Below are 21,582 nucleotides of genomic sequence, written 5' to 3'. Positions count from 1 at the left end.
CTTGAGGAAGGGGCAGGTCTTAGCCTTCAGTTTGGCAACACGTTCAATTTGGGTGCCTATGAAGGAGCCGAGTGTGCAGTCAGCAATATGACTCTAAGCTAAGATGGAATGTTGGGGCTGAAGATAAATATGTGGCAGTCATCCTTTTATGAATAGTAATAGAATCCTTGAGAATGATTGAAAGTAATCCAGATTCTAGACAATGAAGACAGGAAAGGCAAGGGGATGGTATGAAAACCATTGAGATTACTCAGAACATCAGGCCTTCTCTATGGTGCCACTAGAAAAGAAATGAGAAAAATAAAGAGGAACACTGGGGTTGGTCCCCGTCTTCTGTTTCAGCCATTAAAGTCTCAAATGTGTCAGTTTGACCTAAGCACTTTCTTTAGAATCAAGTAGACCAGGATTTGAATCACAATTCCAAAATGAACTACATGTATGACCTTGGGCAAATAATTTAATCTCTGAGTTTCAGTTTCTTCATCTATAAAATATGATAATAGTATCTACAACTAACAGCTACTTATTAATTAGAGAATTACATTAGATAGTTCATATAGTACATATATATACAGTACAATGCCTTGTAAATAATAAGTATTCAAAAGATGATATATTAAGACATTATGATTATGATTATAAGAGAAAGATAGCTAGGTGTCCAACAAAAATCCAGACACCCCTTTCCGTAGCGTAGAGTTGTTACTAGGAAGTAGATGCCCAGCCAGGAACTATATTTCCCAGGCTCCCTTGCAGTTAGGGGGCCATGTGACTGAGTTCTGGTTAGCAGAATGTGAGCAGAACTGATATGCCTCACTCCCAAGTCTGGTCCATAAGAGCCTGCCATGCAGGCTCCTCTATGATTTTTTTCTCCTTCCAACTGATGGAGTGTCAGTCTTAGAAGCCACATGTTGGAGGGAGCAGAGCCAGCGAAGCCTGGGTCCCAGAATTATGATGTGAAGGAGGGTCATTCTGCTGAGCTGTTCAACCACCCACTTGTTATGCAAGCAAGAAATAAATTTTGAGTGTGTTAGAGCCATTGTATACTTGGAGGTCCATTTGTTACAGCAGTTACAAATAGCAAATAAATAAGGTAGCAGTTAGCCTACCCTAATGGATTTTATTTTTTGGCGACATGGCTTTTGGGAGTCAAGCATCTATCTAAGAGGCACTGATAGATAATAGTATCATTCCAGTGCCTTCATGTCCACTTCTGTACTCTTTTGAGCTTTAAATACCCAGAGATGTATAATCTTTTTTGGAGGGAGAAAAGAAGTTGATAGTCGTAGGGTTAGATAGCACAGGCTTTTAATAATACACCATAGGAAGCAAAGTAGGTTCTGAAAGAGGACACAGGAGGTTGGAATCCGCAGAAATACGGCCAGTAAGGAATTTCTGATGGCAACATGCCAGCAGGACTTTTAAAAACACAGATGATGAATATTCGTTTTTAAGTCATTTGCATTGCTGTAATGTAAACCTCCTTCTTCCCCACATTTAAACAAGTTTGACATGAGCATACACACACACACACACACACACACACACACACACACATATCTCTGTACTATACAGCCCTAAAAGTAACACAATTTTCTGTAAAGATATGGCCGAGGAGCTTTGGGAAAGCTAAAATGGAACCTTGATAACTTAGATACAGTCTCAGAGAGGCACTGACTGAGATATGAGTCTCACTAAAAAGGTAAAAGTCTGACTGCATTGTGCCCAAGAGGAAGGGTAATGGGAAATATGAAAGCTGAGGGGCAGGGTAGTGGGGGGTAGTGGAAAAAAAGGGTCAGAATCTGTCAGTGTTTATCAGTGTCCAGAAAGAAAGCCACTGGGCCTGGTAGACAAGACCATTCCATTCACAAGAGAGTTCTACTCCATTGGAGGAAATGGATGTTTTATTCAAATGCTCCGTGGTAAAAATATCCCTTAAATCATCTCTTTATTTCAGCAGTTTTTGCAACAGCATGAGACTGTAAGCAACAGATGTGCCCATCAAACTCCGGTATGTCCATACAACGGAAAAATCAGACATCTTGGAAAGATGTCCCAGATATAATGTTAAGTGAAAAAATAAGGCATATGACAGTCTGTCTAGAGCACTACCAGATGTACATATAAAATGTGAGTGGAAGAAATATACACGCATGTATGTTTCAATACATATAGAATATCTCCGAAGGAAGCACAAGATATTGGTAACTGGATAGGGACTGGAGAACTGGTGACATAATGGGAGCATGATTCTGTTTTCACTGTATCCTCTTTGTTTATTTGAATTTTTTAGTATGTGCACGTTTATTATTATTATCCAAGAATACTAAGAAACAGTAAATAAAAAGAACAGATAATCTGTAAAGCTTTTTTTTTTTTTTTAAGCAAATCTGCTACACACACATACACGAGAACAACGGAGGGGTAAATAAAATTGGATGTATATTTTAAATTCACCTCCCTTTCCTCTGATTCTAGCTGTACCAAGGCTCTTTCTAAAACTATCATTGGCTTCTCATGTACATTAGACTACAGGGAGAAAATGAGCTGTCCAGTGAACTGTCTTCTGGTCCACTGGTGGTGATCTCTTATTCTAAATTGATCATTGCTCCTTGGGATTTGATTATGATAATTGTGTTCCTCTATTCCTGATCAGAATATCTAGATCTGAAACTCCAACCAGGAAACCAGATCCCGGTAGGGGGATTTGCCCTAGAGGCACCGTTGTGTGGACCCACTTGTGGCAGGACATTGCCAGCCAGTCCATCTGGAACATTCCATCGGCAGTGGGGGCAGCTACCAACCAGAGCAGAGGAAGAGCGGGGTGCCCAAGAGGCCACGTGCCGAAGTCAGCCATGCTCCCCGCCTCCACTCCCCGTGTTCTTCCACTCACCATTCATGCAGCCCTTCCTCTCACGGAACCCAGGTCATTTCTGGCAGGAAAGGGCAGAATGCAAATTTTTCTCACTAGCCAATGGTTCTATACCTCCTTTGAGGGCTGAAATATTAGCAAAGGATTTGTCATGAACCAGCAGAAACAAACAAAACTACAGCAACAATAAAAGCTAGCCTGGGCTATTTACAGACTGTGTCATTAAAAATGATTTCATCCCAGCTCGGCTCCGGAGACGTGATTTACAGGAGGCAGTCAGTCAGCCTTCCCAGGTGGTGGGAGCTGGCTTTTAATAAATGATAGGGAGTAGGTTTATTCCGACCTGTGACTGTGAGTCACCGTATTTGAAGCTGTCTGACAAACACCATCAGAACAGATGACCTTGTCCGTGGGGCTTTTTCTCTCAGGGAAAACCAAGCGCACTTCCTGATGGTGGTATTGAGGCCCAAAAGTCTCAAATCAGATCAGTGAGAAATGTGTGGGCCTGTCAACTGAGAGGATCAGACCATAACGTCACCAGGGTCCTCTCTCCTCAGAAAGTCCGTGATTCAGAGTGCTTGGAAACCTGGTAGGAGGAACAGCATTTAATTCTGACTAAAACTGAGCTGCGATGGGAGAGGAGGGTAAATTACTTTTTGGAACAAAAAAGTTAGAACCTGTGATTCCTGTTGTCGCTAATAATACTGCAAATTAAGAATAGGCTTAGCAACTGCTTTTCACTTCAAATTCCCTTTCACCGTGACTGAGCATCTTTCCAAGAGTGGATGACTGTTAAAGGTCCACAGGTATCCGTGATGCGCTCTAGGCAAGGGAAATGAGGAAGAAGTCCTTGTGAAGCCCAACAGAGGTAGGAGTGTGGGGACACAGCACCCTCAGAAGCCACGAGGTCACCCCCTTGATGGACACTTGCCTTCCACAGTCTGTGAGCTGTGAGCTGCACAGAATGCAGCTTGGGGGGCGCTCGGGGATGGCTTCCCGGAGGCGGCGTCGGCCTGCCGCAGCCTCCTTTTCTTCTGCGCTTTTGCTTCTTGCTTGAAAGTACCATTCTATCATATAATAGCAAATTCAAAGAAAAAAAAAGGAAGAAGAAACAGGTGTTTTGGGATCCGAAATAAATAGGAGTGGCTGTTTCTCTCTGAGCTAGAAGAGGGAGGAATGAGAAAATGGTAGAGAATAGAATCTGAATCAGAAGCCAGAAGTCTCAGCCCCAACGAAAAAGGTCAAGGAGAGGGCCGGCCCGTGGCTTAGTGGTTAAGTGTGTGCACTCGGCTGCTGGCGGCCTGGGTTCGGATCCTGGGCGCACACCGACGCACTGCTTCTCCGGCCATGCTGAGGCTGCGTCCCACATACAGCAACTAGAAGGATGTGCAGCTATGACATACAACTATCTACTGGGGCTTTGGGGGAAAAAATAAATAAATAAAAATTAAAAAAAAAAAAGAAAAAGGTCAAGGAGAGAGGACATAGGTCAGCCCAGAGCAGAGCACCCCAAAACTCACTTTATTTACAGTCTTTGTTTTTGTTTTTATTTTGGCCCAAACTTGCTGCAATAAACATCCATGTGTGCATGTGAGTATTTGCTTATACAAACAGGAAAAATCTCTGCAAAAATACACACGAAACTGCTAACTTTGTTTGCTTCCAGGAGGGAACTTCTTGTACCTTCTGAATGTTGGACAAGGAGGGTACATTACCTGTTTGAGCTATATGTCAATAAATGTATAGAAAAAGGATGCTTCACAACTGGTGGGACCAGGAAACAGTGGTCTCTGTCCAAGAAGTAATGAGTATAATGTTACAGGTAACTTAACCTATCAGCAAACGAAATTCTTACAAATGAGAGTCATAATGGGAAGTCTCCACAATCAGGTACACACACCCATACACACAAACACGCACACCACTTCCAATGCATAGCAGGGTAGAGAGGTTTTAGTCTTGAGACTCAAGAATTTGTAAATCTTCAATAATATTTCTATGTTAATAATCATAAAAGTGACACATACTAAATATAGAAAATATTGAAAAGTACTGAACATTTAATCCTGCAATCAGAATTAACCATTTCAAGTACTCACCCCTGCCTAGCGGGGTAGAGTCAAGATCACAAGACCACTTTTTTGTTGTATCTAACTAAACCTCAATATAGAATTGGCCCAGAAAGAGATAATCCTTAAAAAATAATCTGCCAACCCAAAGCCATTTCTTGATTTTCTGAATATTTTCCATTTAAAGTCTTTTGACAAATAGGGCAACATTTTTTTTTTTTTTTTTTTTGAGGTAATCAAACATCTGATTCCTGCAGTATGGAAGATTCTCTAGGATTCTTTCAGAAAATATACTGGCTTTTCCTAATCTGGATAGACCAAGGTTGAGTATTCCAGAAAAGAAGAAATAGGCCGCCATCAGTCACAGGCTTCTCCATGACCTGCTGATGATGAAGTTCCAACCTTGAACAAGGATATCTGCACCCCTCTGCCACCACTTCACTATCCACCCAACACTCCCTCCAAAGAAAGAAAAATTCAGCTTGTTTTACTGCATTATATTCCTCGAGTTAAACTCCCTTTGGAGAGCTAAAGTCAAGTCCAGAGATGCCACAAACAGAAGCAATGGAAGGTCTATTATTCAGCACTGTTTAGAGGCACAGTCCCCCAATATGTCACACACAGTATTTACATTATGTGACATTAGATTCACTTTCCTGTTTATCACAACGTGGTAACCAGAGAACACCAATTAAAAGCTTTGGAGTCAACCAGACTGGGATCCAATTACTGATGCTGCCAATTATTTAATTGGGACTTTGGGCTAAATTCTTAATCTCTTAAGTCTCTACTTCCTCATCCATGAACTAAGGATAATACCTTCCTCATGGAGTTTTTGTGAGGTTTAAATGAGAGGATATAGAAAAAATGAACCGAACGCATGCTACGTGGTACACTCTGAATCAACAGTATCTGCTATTATTGTCCACATGTTGTGGAAACGAGAGTGCTTACCTTGTGGGTAAGTAAACATTGCTCAAAGCTGCCAGGGATCCAAACTCTTACATTCTATCTCTCCGTGTTCTAGAGCCCTTGACTTTTCAGGAGCCACAAAAATAATGGCTGATTTACTGGGCTCCATGCAATTCCATCCCCCAACCCCATGTCCCTCCTCCTATGAGTGCAAACAATACATTGTCATAAAGGGATGAATTTTATCATTTAGGGTTTGACCCAAATCACAGGTGACCTGACCCTAAGACAACGCTGAACAATAAAATGTTGGCTTAAAATTTTTTTCTAAAACTCCAAATAGTCTGGGAAGCCTGGCCAGGAGAGAGTAAGGATTCTTTAAAACCCCATTGGTCCGGTGTAAAACACTTAACAAAGTCCACTAAGATCAGCGGCCGGCTTCCCCAGACAAGAAAAGAGTCCTAGCTACCAAAGGATCGAGCAAGTGCCTTCGGAGGACTCGGCAGCTCTTAACCATTCTTTTCCAGGTCATTGTGCTCAAGGTCTCAAGGTCACAGAATTTGGAATTTTTTTAAATGACAAACAAAGCACATTTCCTATATCCCACAGTAGTGAGAAATGTCAGCATATAAGGCACTTGTGTTCAAAAAGAACACTTTCCCACCAACGTAAGGACGGAGCCATGCAGCTTGGCTTGATTCCAACTTGCTTGATATGCTCGGTAAATTCCTCCGCTGTGTTCCTAAAAGGAGTCCATGAGAATATGCGCTGTACTCCCACGGCTTTCTCCCCTCTTCCCCCCACCCCACCCCTACCATTCCCACCCCACCCCTACCAAATTACAATAACCAAAAGAAAAATTAATAAATAAGATGCCTTGCATTTGTGTGATAGGTTTTCCTTAAAGTAGGCGGTATCCTGTTTATTTTACGAGTAGGGAAATTAGAGTGAAGTCACTGAGGCCATTAATACACGGCATTATTGTATTGAATAAAACAAGGACTGTAGGGCCCAAAGTAAGTTCTATCTTCAACATCTCAACAATGAGATACAGAACGATTTGAGGGGGAAAAACCCCCACAATGAACACAATACAAAAACCAAGACATCTAAGCCTCGGAAATAATGTCTTTTTTATCTAAATTAACATGTATCTATAAACTAGGAGTCAGCCACCTATATGAAACCTGTTAAGAAGGCAAAGCAGGTGGATGACAAAGGGGAGGAATCTTGAGTGACTAGAGCACTGGCTCTCAGGAGGGGTGATGTCCCAGTGTAGTACCCGTTGGTAGGGCCACCATACGTCCCAGTTTGCCTGACCTGATCATGGATTATGCCTACAGTCCCAGTTTAACGAGTGATAGCACCTCTTTTTACTCTCAAAACTGTCCTTGGTCCGCCCCGTGGCTTAGCGGTTAAGTGCACGCGCTCCGCTTCTAGCGGCCCGGGTTGGGATCCCTGGCAGGCGCGCACCGACGCACTGCTTCTCCGGCCATGCTGAGGCCATGTCCCACATACAGCAACTAGAAGGATGTGCAGCTATGACATACAACTATCTACTGGGGCTTTGGGGAAAAAAAAGGAGGAGGATTGGCAAATGGATGTTAGCTCAGAGCCGGCCTTCCTCAGCAAAAAGAGGAGGATTGGCATGGATGTTAGCTCAGGGCTGATCTTCCTCACAAAAAAAAAAAAAAAAAAAAAACTGTCCTTGTTTGGATAAGTTATATATTCACCCTACCAGTGGGGACATTATAAAGATGTCAAGTGGTCCATGGGAGATGATAGAGGGGATTCAATTTCCTAGAAGAGACAAAATATAGGTGAGTTGATATTCCACAGAGGATGTTGTAAGGCATAACTAGCAATATAGAAGAGTCGATATTGCACAGAAGGGAGCCGAGGAGCATTACTATCCCACGGGGACATCAGAGCATTTTACAACCCTTTGTCCCTTGAACTCTTTGTGTATTTTGTTCTTATGCCATTCTTGCCATTTATAACATTCTGTCTTATACTATAGCCATGTGTCTGTAATACATGTAGGGTATTTCTTCTACTAAGATGTAAGTTTCTTAGGGTAGAGATGATGCTTTTATTTTTTCTTTGTATCCTCCACAGTGACAAAAAGACACAATGACAAGAAGAGGTTTGTACAAGAGTATGTAATAAATTCTTGTATCCTCAATTTGAATATTGCAATGAGGTTGCCAGTTGCCCACCAAAATCCATTTCATCCTTATTTCTGGGCACATTAGCGGACCACATTTCCCAGACTCCTTTGCAGTTAGGAGTGCCCTGTGACTAAGTTCTTCCCCAACAGAATGTGAATGGAAATGATATGTGTCATTTCTAGACTTGAGCCTTAAAATAGTGGCTGTGCCTGTTCTGTGTTCTTTTGTCCCTTCCTACCAGCAAACCCACCCACCACCCAAGCTTCAACCATGTAGTAATAGTAGGACCTTAGTTGATGGTGAAGAAAACCCAGTGGAAGGACCTGTGTCCTTGATAGCTTGGGTGGGGCAAGGCTGCCTGCCATATTGGACTGTTACATGAGAGAGAAATAAATATCTTCCTTAACCAACTGAGCTATCACTAAGTCTCTATCATTATAGCTAGCCCTAACCGAGCTAATAGAAATACAAATTCCAGTAGGTCTGGGATCTTGTCTGCCATGTTTGTGCCTGGTAGGAAATAGGCATTAATGACTATTTGTTGAACTAATGAATAAAATCGCCCCCCTGAAATGTGTATGAGAGAAAATTTACCAATAAGATTAAGAGGCTCTTCCTAGATATTACTAGAAAACTGCTTATCTAATCTGGAAACATTTCTATATGCATTATTAACTTAGAATTGTAACCTATTGTGAAATTAAAGTAATATGATAAAGTTGAGTCTGGAAGGGAAAAAATAGAATGTATTAATCAGTTCTTCTCTGACACTATTAATGAAAGACTGTTCCTGACCAAGTCTGCTTGGCTTATATACCTCTTTAGAGAAGAGAATGAGTGACAAACATGGCACAGATTAATGCAAACCTCTTACAATTATCCAACTCCTTTTGCTCTGCTTCTGATTTCACCAAGCAATCTTGTGATATTCTTTGATTTCCTAAGCAGATTTTCCTATTAGAAGAAAAAAAAAGAAGCACTTAATCACCAATGCATATGCACTCAATTGTTATTTGTATCCGTGTGTCAGTCAGGAAACGCTAGGTTGTTGCTGCAATAACAAAAACTCTCCAATCTAAGTGCTACATAAGAATAAAGTTTTATTTATTGCTATTGCTTACATGCCCATCATGGGCTCACAGGTGGATTCCGCTCACTGTGTGATCCAAGGATCTAGAAAGATGGCGTACCCACTACCTAAATGTTGCCAGTCTCTGCCAGAAGGAAAAAGAGAGCTGTGGAGGGTCTCAAACCAGCAATTAAATGCTTCAGCTACAGTGACAAGTGATCTGGTTTGCCAGAGACTGTCCTCATTTAACACTGTAAGTTCCACGTCCTGGGAAACCCCTCAGTCTCAGACAAACTGGGACAGTTGATCTCAGCTCTAGCCCAGAAGTGACACATATAATTTGTATTCATAACTCATGTCTAGAACCAGTCACATGGCTTCACCCAACCACAAAGAGGGGCAGGGAAGTATAATCTGAAAATGTGACCAGAAGTGGGAAGAACCAGAAATATTTGCCCAGCAGCATTAGCATAATCCCTTATAAATTAGTATTCTGATTTTTAAATCACTCTCTCATGAGTTTATTTTCTTTTTCTCCTTGCTTTTGATTGTATGGGAGCTTGGTTATATACATAAATTCTGAATTCAGTTCAATGTATTGAATTCCTACCTCTATGCCGAGTTACGTAGGTGCTATAGAGATAAGTCAGCTATAAGCCCTGCCTTCAAAGAGTTTAAAATTAACAGGGGGAATAAGATACAAATATTATAAGATAGAAAGAGAAGACTGCAAACAGGGCTGAGGCTTTAAGAGTAAGGAGTCACATCCGATTGAGAAGACAATCAAAAAAACAACCCAAGAAGAATATTACCCCATGATAACATTCATCAGAGACTTAAACATCTAGAAAAATCAAAACTATCACATCAAGCCCTCCAGGTAGTCTTGGTCCATTAATCAAACCCTCCATCAAATCCTCCCAAATTTGAGATTTTTAAAACCCAAATACTGGGCTAGTCACTCAAATGTTATTATCCTAGCCTTCATATTTTCCATGCCCTTGGCAAACCAGAAAAAAATTCAATTTTTCAAGCAATAAATATTCATAGAATGCTGTGTGGTTCTACTAGTTTTATTTTTTCCCATTCACTCTTAGGAAATCTCTTCTGCTTTCTACAAGTCTTCAGTAATGTCCTCTCTAAGTGAACGTTAGCATTGACGTGTGGGGACGTTTTGCCCTGTAATAACTACTCTTAATAAAAAATGACTGGGGGCCGGCCCCGTGGCTTAGCGGTTAAGTGCGTGCGCTTGGCTACTGGCGGCCTAGATTGCTTGTCCGGCCATGCTGAGGCGGCGTCCCACATACAGCAACTAGAAGGATGTGCAGCTACGACATACAACTATCTACTGGGGCTTTGGGGAGAAAAAGGGGAAAAAAAGGAGGAGGATTGGCAATAGATGTTAGCTCAGGGCCGGTCTTCCTCACAAAAAATAAATAAATAAATAAATAATGACTAACCACTACACAGCCCACTTGCAGTTAACAGAGGAGTTGTTATGTGTGTTATCACATTTAACTAACTAGAGAATCAAAAACAGATTTAAAAGAAAGTGATATCTTAATGTTTCTCTCTCTGTAGAATTGTAAGTGAGGCTGCGGTAATTAGGCAAGATTTTTGCATTTCTATCAACTGATCGTTTATGGCGACCCCTTTTTCTAGCCAGATTTCAGTAAAGCGATCCTGGAAAATGGTGTCTGAAGTGGATGAGACTGACATTCCTTTCAGTGGTTTACTCCAGGATCCCAGGAGACTCTGCCACACAGATGACAGTACTTGAACATGTTCCCACTTCTTCCACAGCTTTCAGGCTGCAAGCGACTATGGAATGGGAATCTGGTTGACAAATCGATTGAGAAAAGACCAAATGTAACGTCGTAAAAGGATTTACACTTTTTTGAGCGCCTGGTGTCCCGCAGCAAAAGGCAGCTGGCAGCACCTGCTCACACTCATGCTGGTCAGTGTCTGTCTACCCAGACGGTCATTACCTGAGTCTCCCCTAGCCAGGTTCCCCCCAGACAGAAACACAACAATGGCAATAACCTGGGGCTCCCAAAAGACAAGCGCCTGCCAGGCAGTGTCTGCATACACAAGTCTGATTATCCAAAAGCTTTGGAGGAAATCCTTCATTCACAAACACTGATGGGTTCCTACTAGGTGTCAGACACCGCGTGAAGCCTGGGGCACCAAAGCAAGTAAGGCTTGGTCCCTGACACCAAGGATCTCTTCAGACTTATAGGATAGACAGATAATGAAGTCAGTACAGTGTGGTAAGAGTTACAGTAACTCCAGGTGCTCTGTCTCAGTGTGTCCCAGACGAGGAACAGCATTTGAGCTGGGTCTTCGAGGATAGGTAGAAATGTAACAGAGAAAGGTGGCCTTCTTAGCAGAGAGAATAGCATGGAGGTAATCGCATGGCCTGTCTGAAGAACTGCAAAAAGTGTAGCATGGTGGTAACGTGAAGGGGGAAAGAGAAACAGAGATTTGCTCATTCACTCAACAGAGACCTGTTAAGAATTTTATTCTTGGCCTTGGGCATATAACAGAAAACAAGACAAAGTTTAGGCTCTCGTGGTTTTACCTTCTAATGGGGAAAGACAGGCAAGAAACAAATGAAAAATGTAAGAGGATTTTAGATAGAGATAGGGCTAGATAGAGAACAAAACAGAATAATGCAATGGGGAGGGGGAGGGACCTTCTTCACAGGTGGTCAGAGACAGCCCTAAAGTGGGGAGGGGACATTTTGCTGCGACCGAAAGTGAAGGGGGCAGCCAAGTACAGTTCTAAGGAGAGAGGCTGCAGGCAGAGTACAAAGCAAATGGAAAGATGGTGAGGGGGCATGCACTTAGCCTGACCCCTCAGATGATTGCTTAGAAATTCAAATTTTCATTCATAATTTTATTCATAATTGATTTTGAAGTTCTATTCAGTCCAAGACCTTTTAACATAACTAAAACTTATGTAAATAATCCCTGACAGTGAAAAACGTCAACCCTTCACACCTATGTACTTCTAAGATGTTTATCTTAAGAATTTTCTGAAGAAAGTTGATTTACGCCACCACCTATCCAGCCACCCAAGAAAGGAGGTCAGGGTTGATAATGTATGAGCTCAAGAGGATTAAAAAGGAAAATAACAGTTTCATATCCAGAATAGAAGGAATCTTAAAAATGATCCAGTCTAAGCTTCCCCTTCATCCTCATTTCACAGATGGAAAAAACAAGGATCAAAGTGTTTAAGTCACAAACTAATCAATGGCAGAGCTGGAACCAGAGAGAAGCCAGGTCTCCTGACATCCCAGTTTAATGCTCTTGCCAGTTGTTGTTTTTTTTTTAAGAAAAACTCAAGCATTCAACCAATATTAGTCTACTCAACTGGACTAGGAAAGGACATTTACTATTCCCATCCATTTCAAGTTCAATAGAATCACAAACAATAGCAGGACAATTGCATAAGAGTCTTCTGTGAACCATCTCAGAGTCCATGAATGCACTTGTCCCTGTCTTTCCCCTGTCCCAACTCCACCTGCTATCAAGGGCCTGGGAGAGTGAAGTTTTACTGCATATTCAATTTCAGACTTGGAAAACTCAAACCTAAAATAAATAATTATTCTGCAATTGAGCAGGAGACCTTAAAGTGGAAGTATTTCTTACCCTTGGGAGAGGATTCCCTCCATTATTTTCATCAGATGGTAGTAGCCGTTAAAACTCGTTGGCCTTGAAGGAGTTGAAAAGCCATTCCCAACTTTTCCATATGGAAAATGAAGAAAATATTTTGTCCTGAGAAACATTTGGCATTTTCCTATTCCTGGTTGTGATCCTGCAGCCTGAGAAAAGCCAGTGTCATACACACTATTTTAGTACATCTAATCCCAATGCTGAAAAAAGTACAATTACACCAAGTCAAGGAGAGAGATTTAACCACAAGTTGTGTTCAAATTAGATTCCACTAATTTGTGTTCAAATTAGTTTTGTGGTGGAAAGACAGTCCTGCCTCCAACACAGGCTTTGTGGCTTATTTCATAAATGCTATCCTTCAGAGCCTGTGAGCTTCTTCCATGTGATTAATGCCACCAAGAAGTTTCATGATTGAAAACTCCCCTTTGCCTAGGATTTATTTAGATATTCCTCCGACACGCTTTTGCTAACTCTGTAGCTCCGGTGGGAATTGTACAAGGAAATTTACTCATAAGTCACAAAACCAAGCTAATATGACAAGCAGAGAAGAGCCATCTGGCAAATTGTTTGTAAAACACTTTCCTTGTGTTTGTTAAATCCTGTTTTCTTGTAAGTCACTTACCAAGAGACCTAGCACACACAGTTTAACCAATTCTAAAAGTCCCTGGCAGCTTTCTGGGTGGATATCAAGGGCAGAAAAATAGTTAAAGCCTTCCAGGTAAAACACGCAGACTTAAGAAGGAAGACTTAGATTCCTTCAGTGGTAAGATATTTAATGATGGTGTTATGAAAGAGATCCAGGCATTATGGAAGAGACTCAGAAGCTTCTAGAATTTCCAATAACTGACATAACAAAACCAGCCTTTGGTAGGTTAAGTGCCAGACTGCTGCTTTCCTTGGAGTTCACAAGAGGTTGAGAAGAAGGGGAAAGAGAAAGACACACACACACACACACGGTTCCCCCAGACTTAAAGGGCAGAACCAGAGTTCTGAGATGATCACATCCACAATACATCATTCCACCCAGGAGAAGAGGTATGAAAATAAAAAGGCCTTGGGCTCCCATTTCAGCTGGTAGTGGGTAGGGACCAGAAACCATTAGACAGAATCCAATCAGACCCAGAAGAGTCTTTAACTAATAAAGCACCAAAGAGCTCCATTTCATTTCAAAGCACAATTTGGATCTCTCCGGATATTGTCTTTGGGTCCTGGGACTATGAAATGCTAAAAGACTTTAAATGGGTCTTGGGGGCCGGTGCCATGGCTTAGCAGTTAAGTGCATGCGCTCTGCTGCTGGCGGCCCGGGGTTCGGATCCCGGGCGCACACCAACGCACCACTTCTCTGGCCATGCTGAGGCCGCGTCCCACATACAGCAAGGATGTGCAGCTATGACATACAACTATCTACTGGGGCTTTGGGGGAAAAAAAATGTTAAATGGGTCTTGGATTAGCATCTGATAATTAGCAATCCCTATGTCTGACTTTGGTTTATTATTCATGACTTGTGAAGGCCACATTGACTCTTCGGGTTTGGAATAGCAAAGTGGAGCTTCACCCCACACCCCACACCCCACACCCCACACCCTCCACCCCAGCCCTCCACCCCCATGTCCCTGCCCCCTTCCCCCCCCTGCCTCATTCCATGCTGACACCAAAAACACAGGTGTGGCCCCCTCCCCAGCCTCAGCTGCTCCAACTGCTCAGCAGCTGACAGTGTGAGCTGGGGTGTTGACAGCTGTTGTTGCCCAGAGTTCGTATGGAGAGAGAGATGCCAGAGGTAGAGACATGCAAAGCAGATAAAATTTGTTTTAGCAAACCAAGGTGATGTCAGATGAAGAATTTACAAAACAAGAGGCTCTGGCCCGAGGTGAATGAAGGGTTTTAGCAGAGTCTCCAGCTTCCATCTGTCTCCAACGTGTGGGAGGTCTCCCATACCTCCAGCTCACACTGACTCTTCATGAATTCTCCCCACTCCAGGGTGAGTGGTGATCTTCACGAAGCCTTTAGTGCTGGGAAAACGATAGGAAAAGGGCTGGTTAGACCCTCAAGTACCTACTATCCGAGGATCTCAGGAGGAAAAAGTCTGGTTTAAGGTATCAGGGATTGTAAATTGTTTTACTTCACTTTCTCCATCTGTTTGTTTGTTTGGTTTTTTGCTGAGGAAGATTTGCCCTGAGCTAACATCTGTGCCAATCTTCCTCTATTTCGTTTGTGGATCACTGCTACAGCATGGCCGCCAACGAGTGGTATAGGTCCGCGCCGGGGAACCGGGCCTGCGCCACTGAAGCAGAGTGCACCAAACTTAACCACTGAGCCCTGGGGCCAGCCCGCTTCCTCCCTCTTTCAGTGAGGGCAGTCAGAGTCAGCCCCACATCTCCCGCCTGCACTTACTGTCTCCACAACCTGAGCTCTGCCATACTTTAGGGAAGAAGAATGTGTTTGTTTTTAAAGAAAGATATCTATAAATACGGTAAGTTGGAAGAAGCAGGAAGTTTAAAATGAAACAGCTTTGTTTCAAATAAAGTTAACCAAGACCTAGACACTGTAATGCTGGCCTCTCAACACAGCTTTGTACCTGCTGTGCACCTTGAGAAGTGATTTTTCCAACAGCTGTCTGCACTTGTCAATTTTCTGTCTGCACTTGTCAATTTTCTAATTATCTGTGTTGGTAAGGGCTAGAGATAGTCTGATGACCTGAACCCTTATTGTATTGAGTTTAATGGTGCTCTAACTTATTTTCAAAGCAAATAAATGTCATCCCCTTTGATCTTCTTATCAGGAATCTGAGGTGACAACGAGACTAAACTGAAACCCAGGTGTGCTCTGTCTTACAGGAGTGGTGTGGACTCAGGTTTGCTGTTTATTCGATATACACGGTTTCACTAGCCTCCCACAGAGGTTCTCCAGGCCACTTTCCCACCACAAGGTCAACTTCCATTTCCATCCATTCACTGGAGCTGCTGGGTGACCTGAAGGTCAAAAGCTTCTCTCCCCCTGTGCTCTCTCTCTTGACCTCTTGGTCAGGTCGAAAGAGTGAATAGATAGAAGAAACAGAAAAAAGAAGAAAACAGGGTCTCTCTGGCAGGTCTTCCCCTCGTCCCACATGTACCTACCCCTTCCAATTCTCCCTTCCTCCACCGTATCCAGCCACAAATTCTCGGTTCTCACCGTATCAGATTTCAAGAGGTAGGACAGAACAACGCTTCAGAATAGCGGAGAGGACGAGACCAGATAGTTCACCTAAAGGTTAGTCATGACTGGGAAATCAGAATAGCTGATCAGCACACATGCTTCTTCATTCCTGGAATTTGAAGAAGAAAATTCAGATCACAAAATATCCCTCAATACCCAAAGCACGGTATTAGTTCTAGAAAGCAATGTGTGTGCTGCGAGAGAAAGGTTAACGTGGGGAAAGGAAGCAGAGTGTCAGAGGGCCCGTTTGATCTGTCTGCAGTCTACCCCTGAGATACCTGGGGCCTGGATGCACGGCGGCCTTTAAAGGGGCTTTAAGAGCACAAGTGTTTAAATATGGACAATGGAAGAAAGGAACGCGAGCAGTTTACCCAGAGTATTGGCTTCTCTTTCTCCTGTGTTTTACTCACAATGTAACAGCCCCCTGAATAAGTTGGGAAATACACACAAACACGAAGTGCCCAAAAAGAGATGAAATTTGTGAAAACAGGTGGTGATACGGGATGAGGTGGAGGGAAGGTTCTAAGAATATGGTATGCCCAGCAATTTCACTTCTCAGAATGTGTTCCAAGAAATAACTGGACAAATATACATATATATATATACACACACACACACACACACACACATTTATGTAATATATAGATGTAAATATATGGATCTTGGCATTATTTAAAATAGCAAAAATATGGGAAAAAAATGTCTATCACTAGGACATAAGTTGAACAAATTGTGATATATCCATAGAATGAAATACTATGGAGCCATTTAAAAATAACATTGTAAAAACAACAACATTGTAAATTCACATATTAACATGGTTAGATGTTTACATATGTAAGTTAAAAAACCAAGTTGTCAAATGGAGTTTATAGTATGATTCCATGTTTTGGATTAAGAAAGATAAGCACATATGTGTGTGATTTAATTTTTTGCAAAGAAATTTATGTCTATATTATATTTATATAGAAAAGACTGGAAGAATACACACTGAAATGTTAATGGTAATGATGGCTGGGTGGTGAGATTCTTCTTTATATATAGAATGTCTTTATTGTTTGAACATTTTACAGAGAAACACACACAAAATCAATTTTCATTTGTAAGAAAGCACAGCCTGGGCTGCCGTCCCGGTAGTCAGTGGGAGCCCCGACAGCTGTGCCCCGGAGCACACGTGTTGTGCAAACCAGTGCATGGGGCGACACGTGCCGGTCCCCCCCCTGCAGCACGTGGCTGCCTCCCTATGCCTGGGAGGAAGGAATCTCCCAGGATTCTGCTTCTGTTCCCAACTGCTTTATGAAACAGACTTGAAGATTTGTGATTTTTGGTCACCCCTCAGAGGAAAATAAAAGCAGCAAATGAGTCAGAGAAACTACACATAAGGAAAAATAAAATAAGCCCCCAACCTCACATACACTAATCTGAATTTGGGTGCTGTATCATTTTTCCCTGGAATAAAGTTCCAAGCGATAAAAGAGAGGATCTGAAGATAACCTCTGGTTTCAGATGCACAAAGAGGAGAAAAGGCAAGTCTTTATTTGAGGTAAAACAGAAAAGGAGAACATTGCCTTCCTTTTCTTTCTCTCCACCCCGAGCAGTTTAAATAAAGACTCTCCCCGGGTGGTGGCATGGTATACTTTCTATGTCCCCAGGCAAAGACCTGGACAGGCAGCTCAAACCTCTCCAAGGAGGTGAACGACCCAGGGTGAGGGAGACAGGGAGAAAGAAAAAGAAACAGGAACAAAACCAGAGGCAGACCCTCGTACCCTGAGTTGGGCTGGGGGGGTTGTTTCATTCAGCTGAAGACTGAAGACGCAGAGGTAGACCCCAAATTCTGAAGACCTGCTGCAACTAAAGCCCACGACTTAACAAGAAAGAGGGAAGGAGAGAGGGGACAGGAAATTGGTGTGTGTCTGTGTGTGTCTGCGTGTGAGTGTAAAATAATTAACTCCATCAGTTCACGGTGTGTAAAAGAGAGAGCGTCATCAGAATTCCATAGGGAAGGAGGAAAAGAAGAAATCTGAATTGCCCTGCAAACCCTCTGCAGCAGACAAGATTCTCTTTCTGGAAGCAAGGCAAGGGATGAAGCAGGGGGCTCAGGCCTAGCCAGAGCCTGGAGAGGCCATGCATCCTTGGCCAGCGGGGGATGGATGGATGCTGTGGCAGCGAAGGCTGTAGCAGTGCACAGGGACTTCTCAATGCTTGCTGCTCAGGGACCTGCCGACATAAAGGCCTCCGCCTCTCTTAAGTCAGAGAGAGGGAACCGGGCGGTGGGGAAGGTTTTAGGGGGGAGGGAGATGGCTCAGGAATGAAGCTTCCAGCTGTTTATCACTCCCAATGTCCTCTCCTGCTATTTCCACTTTCTATTCCCATGCATCACCTTAAGAAACAGCTTCCTCTCTAAATGACGGTCCTGACCAGGGGTCTTATCCAGCTGGCTGACACAATCTTGACTTTTTCTCATCAAAATTTAAAAATCAGTTTAAAAAAAACTTCTTTAACAAACTTCAAATAACAGTTTATGAAAGCCAGACATTTCTAACACTACATGCTACAATCCTGTGAAGTTTTATTATTCCCTATTTTTACCGGAAGAGCCCAAGGCTCAGAGAAGTTAAGTAACTTACCTAAGGTCGCACAGCATAATAAATGGTAGAGCTGAGTTGTCAGAGGATGTCAGAACATGCAAGTTAACTTGTTAACTGTACAGACTTGGACTCACAGCATATTCTGACACCCTCAATGGTGTTATCGCGATACCCCCCAATGTGAGAGCTGGATGAGATTCATGATCCACCCAAGAGCAGAAGATTGACATCGTGTTGGTAAGTATTATGAGTAAGGGCATTCCACAGTGATACCAGGGCCAGATTGTTGGACAACCTCAAAGGCAATAATCTCAAATGTTTCCAATCGTCCTTACTAACCCACTAAACATCTAGCACTCAAGATATATTTAGTCTCTTGTGAAATACTTGGATCTTTTACTTTGAGCCACTGAGAGTGGGTTATAGGCCCACGGCTAGTTTAGGGGCTGGTTAACAGGATTCCCAGAGATGTCGAGGTAACTGACCCAAGTTCCAGGTTCCAGTTTGTTAACTTGAGCACCCACTGCCTGAAGTAGATGGTGATCCTTTTGTTAATTTCAAAATAATCCTTCACGGCTTGAGCTGCATTTGCCTGCAATGTGTAAGGTGGGCCCGCCATTTCGAAGGCTCAGCTCAGACAGTCTGGGAGCCCGTGGTTCTGTGATTACCTATCTCCTCTTCCCAGCTTCTGCTTCCTCCTCCTCCAAGTACCAGTTTTCTCAGGCAGCCAGCTCTCACATCCCCTCCACCCTCTTCGTCACCCTCACTTGACATTCTGTCTGTAGGATGAGGTGGGCTAGACTGCCCCCACTACTCAGTCTGGGGGACCCTGAGTGTGCCTCTTTCCCAGATAAGGCAGTGCCTTGGACATCTCTAAACCATGAGATAGAAAACCTCATCAAATAAGATCCTCCATAAGAGGATAATCTTATTTGATGATGATCTTATGGGGAATGGCATCCTCTGAGGGTCTTAGGTAATGGGCATCTTTGATGAAAAACTCTTGGGAACACATCTTCGAGGAAAACTTCTGGATCTCTCTCTTTTTATGTTAGTTTCTACAAGGGAACATTTCTAAGAGCAGGGTGGGAACGCGACTTTGACTTCCCTTCATTTTCTTTAAAACATAAAGAATGCTCCCTGTTCCCCATAATGCCCTCTATTTGGTATCTCTGCTTTCTTTTTCTGCCCTGTCAAGTTTCTCCCTGTCCATTCTTTGGACACCTTACGAGGAAAGTGTAAGGGGTCTAACGTTTTGAAGCTCTCTGTGCCAGTCATTGGCTACAGACTCACATACACACAATTTTGCTTATTTTGTATACATTATCTCCTTTAATCCTCAACAAACACTTCGAGGGTATTATCATCCCATTTCACAGATGAGGAAGCTGAATCTTAGAGAACTTAAGTCGTTTGCAGTTGGTCACTGCTACATTGCTTGTATAGTAAGTACTTTAAAAAATACTTCAGTAGAGGGGCCAGCCCCGTGGCCTAGGTGGTTAAGTTCTGCGTGCTCTGCTTCAGCGGCCTGGGCTCAGTTCCCAGGCACGGACCTACACCACTTGCTGGCAGCCATGCTGTGGTGGTGACCCACACAGAAAATAGAGAAAGATTGTCACAGATGTTAGCTCATGGTGAATCTTCCTCAAGCAAAAAAAAAAAAAACTTCAGTAGAGACTGTGTGATTAGAGGGGAAATTAGTGAGTGTTCAAGGACAAATCAGGAGGCAGCAGCCCTCCAGGTGTGGTTAACAGATGAAGTGCCCTAATCAAGAATCAATACTTTCAGAGGGAATGACTTAGGATTTAAATTATAGTGGGGAACGCTACACTAAAGAGTTTATTCATTAGCATAAGGGATGCTAGCAATATTTCTATTGGTGAAATGAATGGGTGATGTAGTCTTAAATAGGTCATTAGTTAGAAATATGATACAGCCTCCAGTGCCCTTGCATAAATGAGGCTTAAAAAGTAGGCAAGTCCAGCAGTTTAATGCCAAAGGGCACCTCCATTGGTCCTGCAGTTCCCTGCTGACCTACCAGAAGGCACGCCCTGCACCTCTCAGCAAACCTTCCATGCATGGTCCTTGCCGGCTAATAAACGTTTGTACGCTTGGCAGAATTTAGCCTAAGATTGCCTTTCGTTGTCACCAGGGACATCGCTGTGGGGAAAGGGTCATCAGCCCACTTACCTCTGCTCTCCAGAGACCCACCGTCTCTGCCAGGTGGTCCCTGCATTTGCTGAGTGTGCAGACTGGTTTCTGTGTGTCACCAGCAGCCCCACAACTGTGAGGGGCAAAGCCAGACTCTGGGGCCAGGTCCAGCTACTCCAAAGCCCACGGGCCAGCTGCCTCTTGAGGAAAGGATGGAGGCCAAAGTGAACCAACAGAACCATTCAAGACCAACTGTCTGTCAGGCAACAAGCAGGAAAAAAATCCTTTCTATTGACTGAACTATCTTTAATCTCCAGGATCTTCCACAAAGTGAATCCTCAGAAATCCTACTCATGTCATAAGTCCTTTAAAGGTCAGGCTGAATATATAATCCACTTTAAATCCTAACAGGAAATAAACGATGTTCAGCTTGAAGTACGTACTTAGCATATCTCAAGTAAAATTCAGCCCCGGGCCCATAAAATGAGGGTGGGGGTGGAGTGGAAACCACGGACATAGTTTCTCAGTGTTCCTTTTCAAAAGGTCAACTTTATTTTAACTGTGCTGTCCCCGGGCCCCGCCAGGGAAACGCACCCTTCTCTTTCATGTGGTAAGCTCCAGGCTGCTGCTGTTTCGAGCAATCAGATTGTCCAGATCATCAACAAACACTTATTTTTAGACCTGAAAGGATGAGAATTTCCTATCCTTCCACCATCCTCTGAAGGCGGTGGGGCCTTGTTTGTGAGGATTATCAACAAGGATATAAAGCAGAAAATTTTCCAGATGTTTTTTCCATCGACACTGACAGTTGACTGAATGCATTTCCAAATTGGACCCCAAAAAAGAAAACATCGTGAGGAGGAAAATCGCCTCGGTGGGA

This window comes from Ceratotherium simum, chromosome 28 (genome assembly GCF_057802395.1).
Source record: "Ceratotherium simum simum isolate JZ-2026a chromosome 28, ASM5780239v1, whole genome shotgun sequence".
Taxonomy (NCBI): domain Eukaryota; kingdom Metazoa; phylum Chordata; class Mammalia; order Perissodactyla; family Rhinocerotidae; genus Ceratotherium; species Ceratotherium simum.
The sequence above is the reverse complement of the archived record's forward strand: the minus strand, read 5'-3'. Positions refer to the sequence as shown.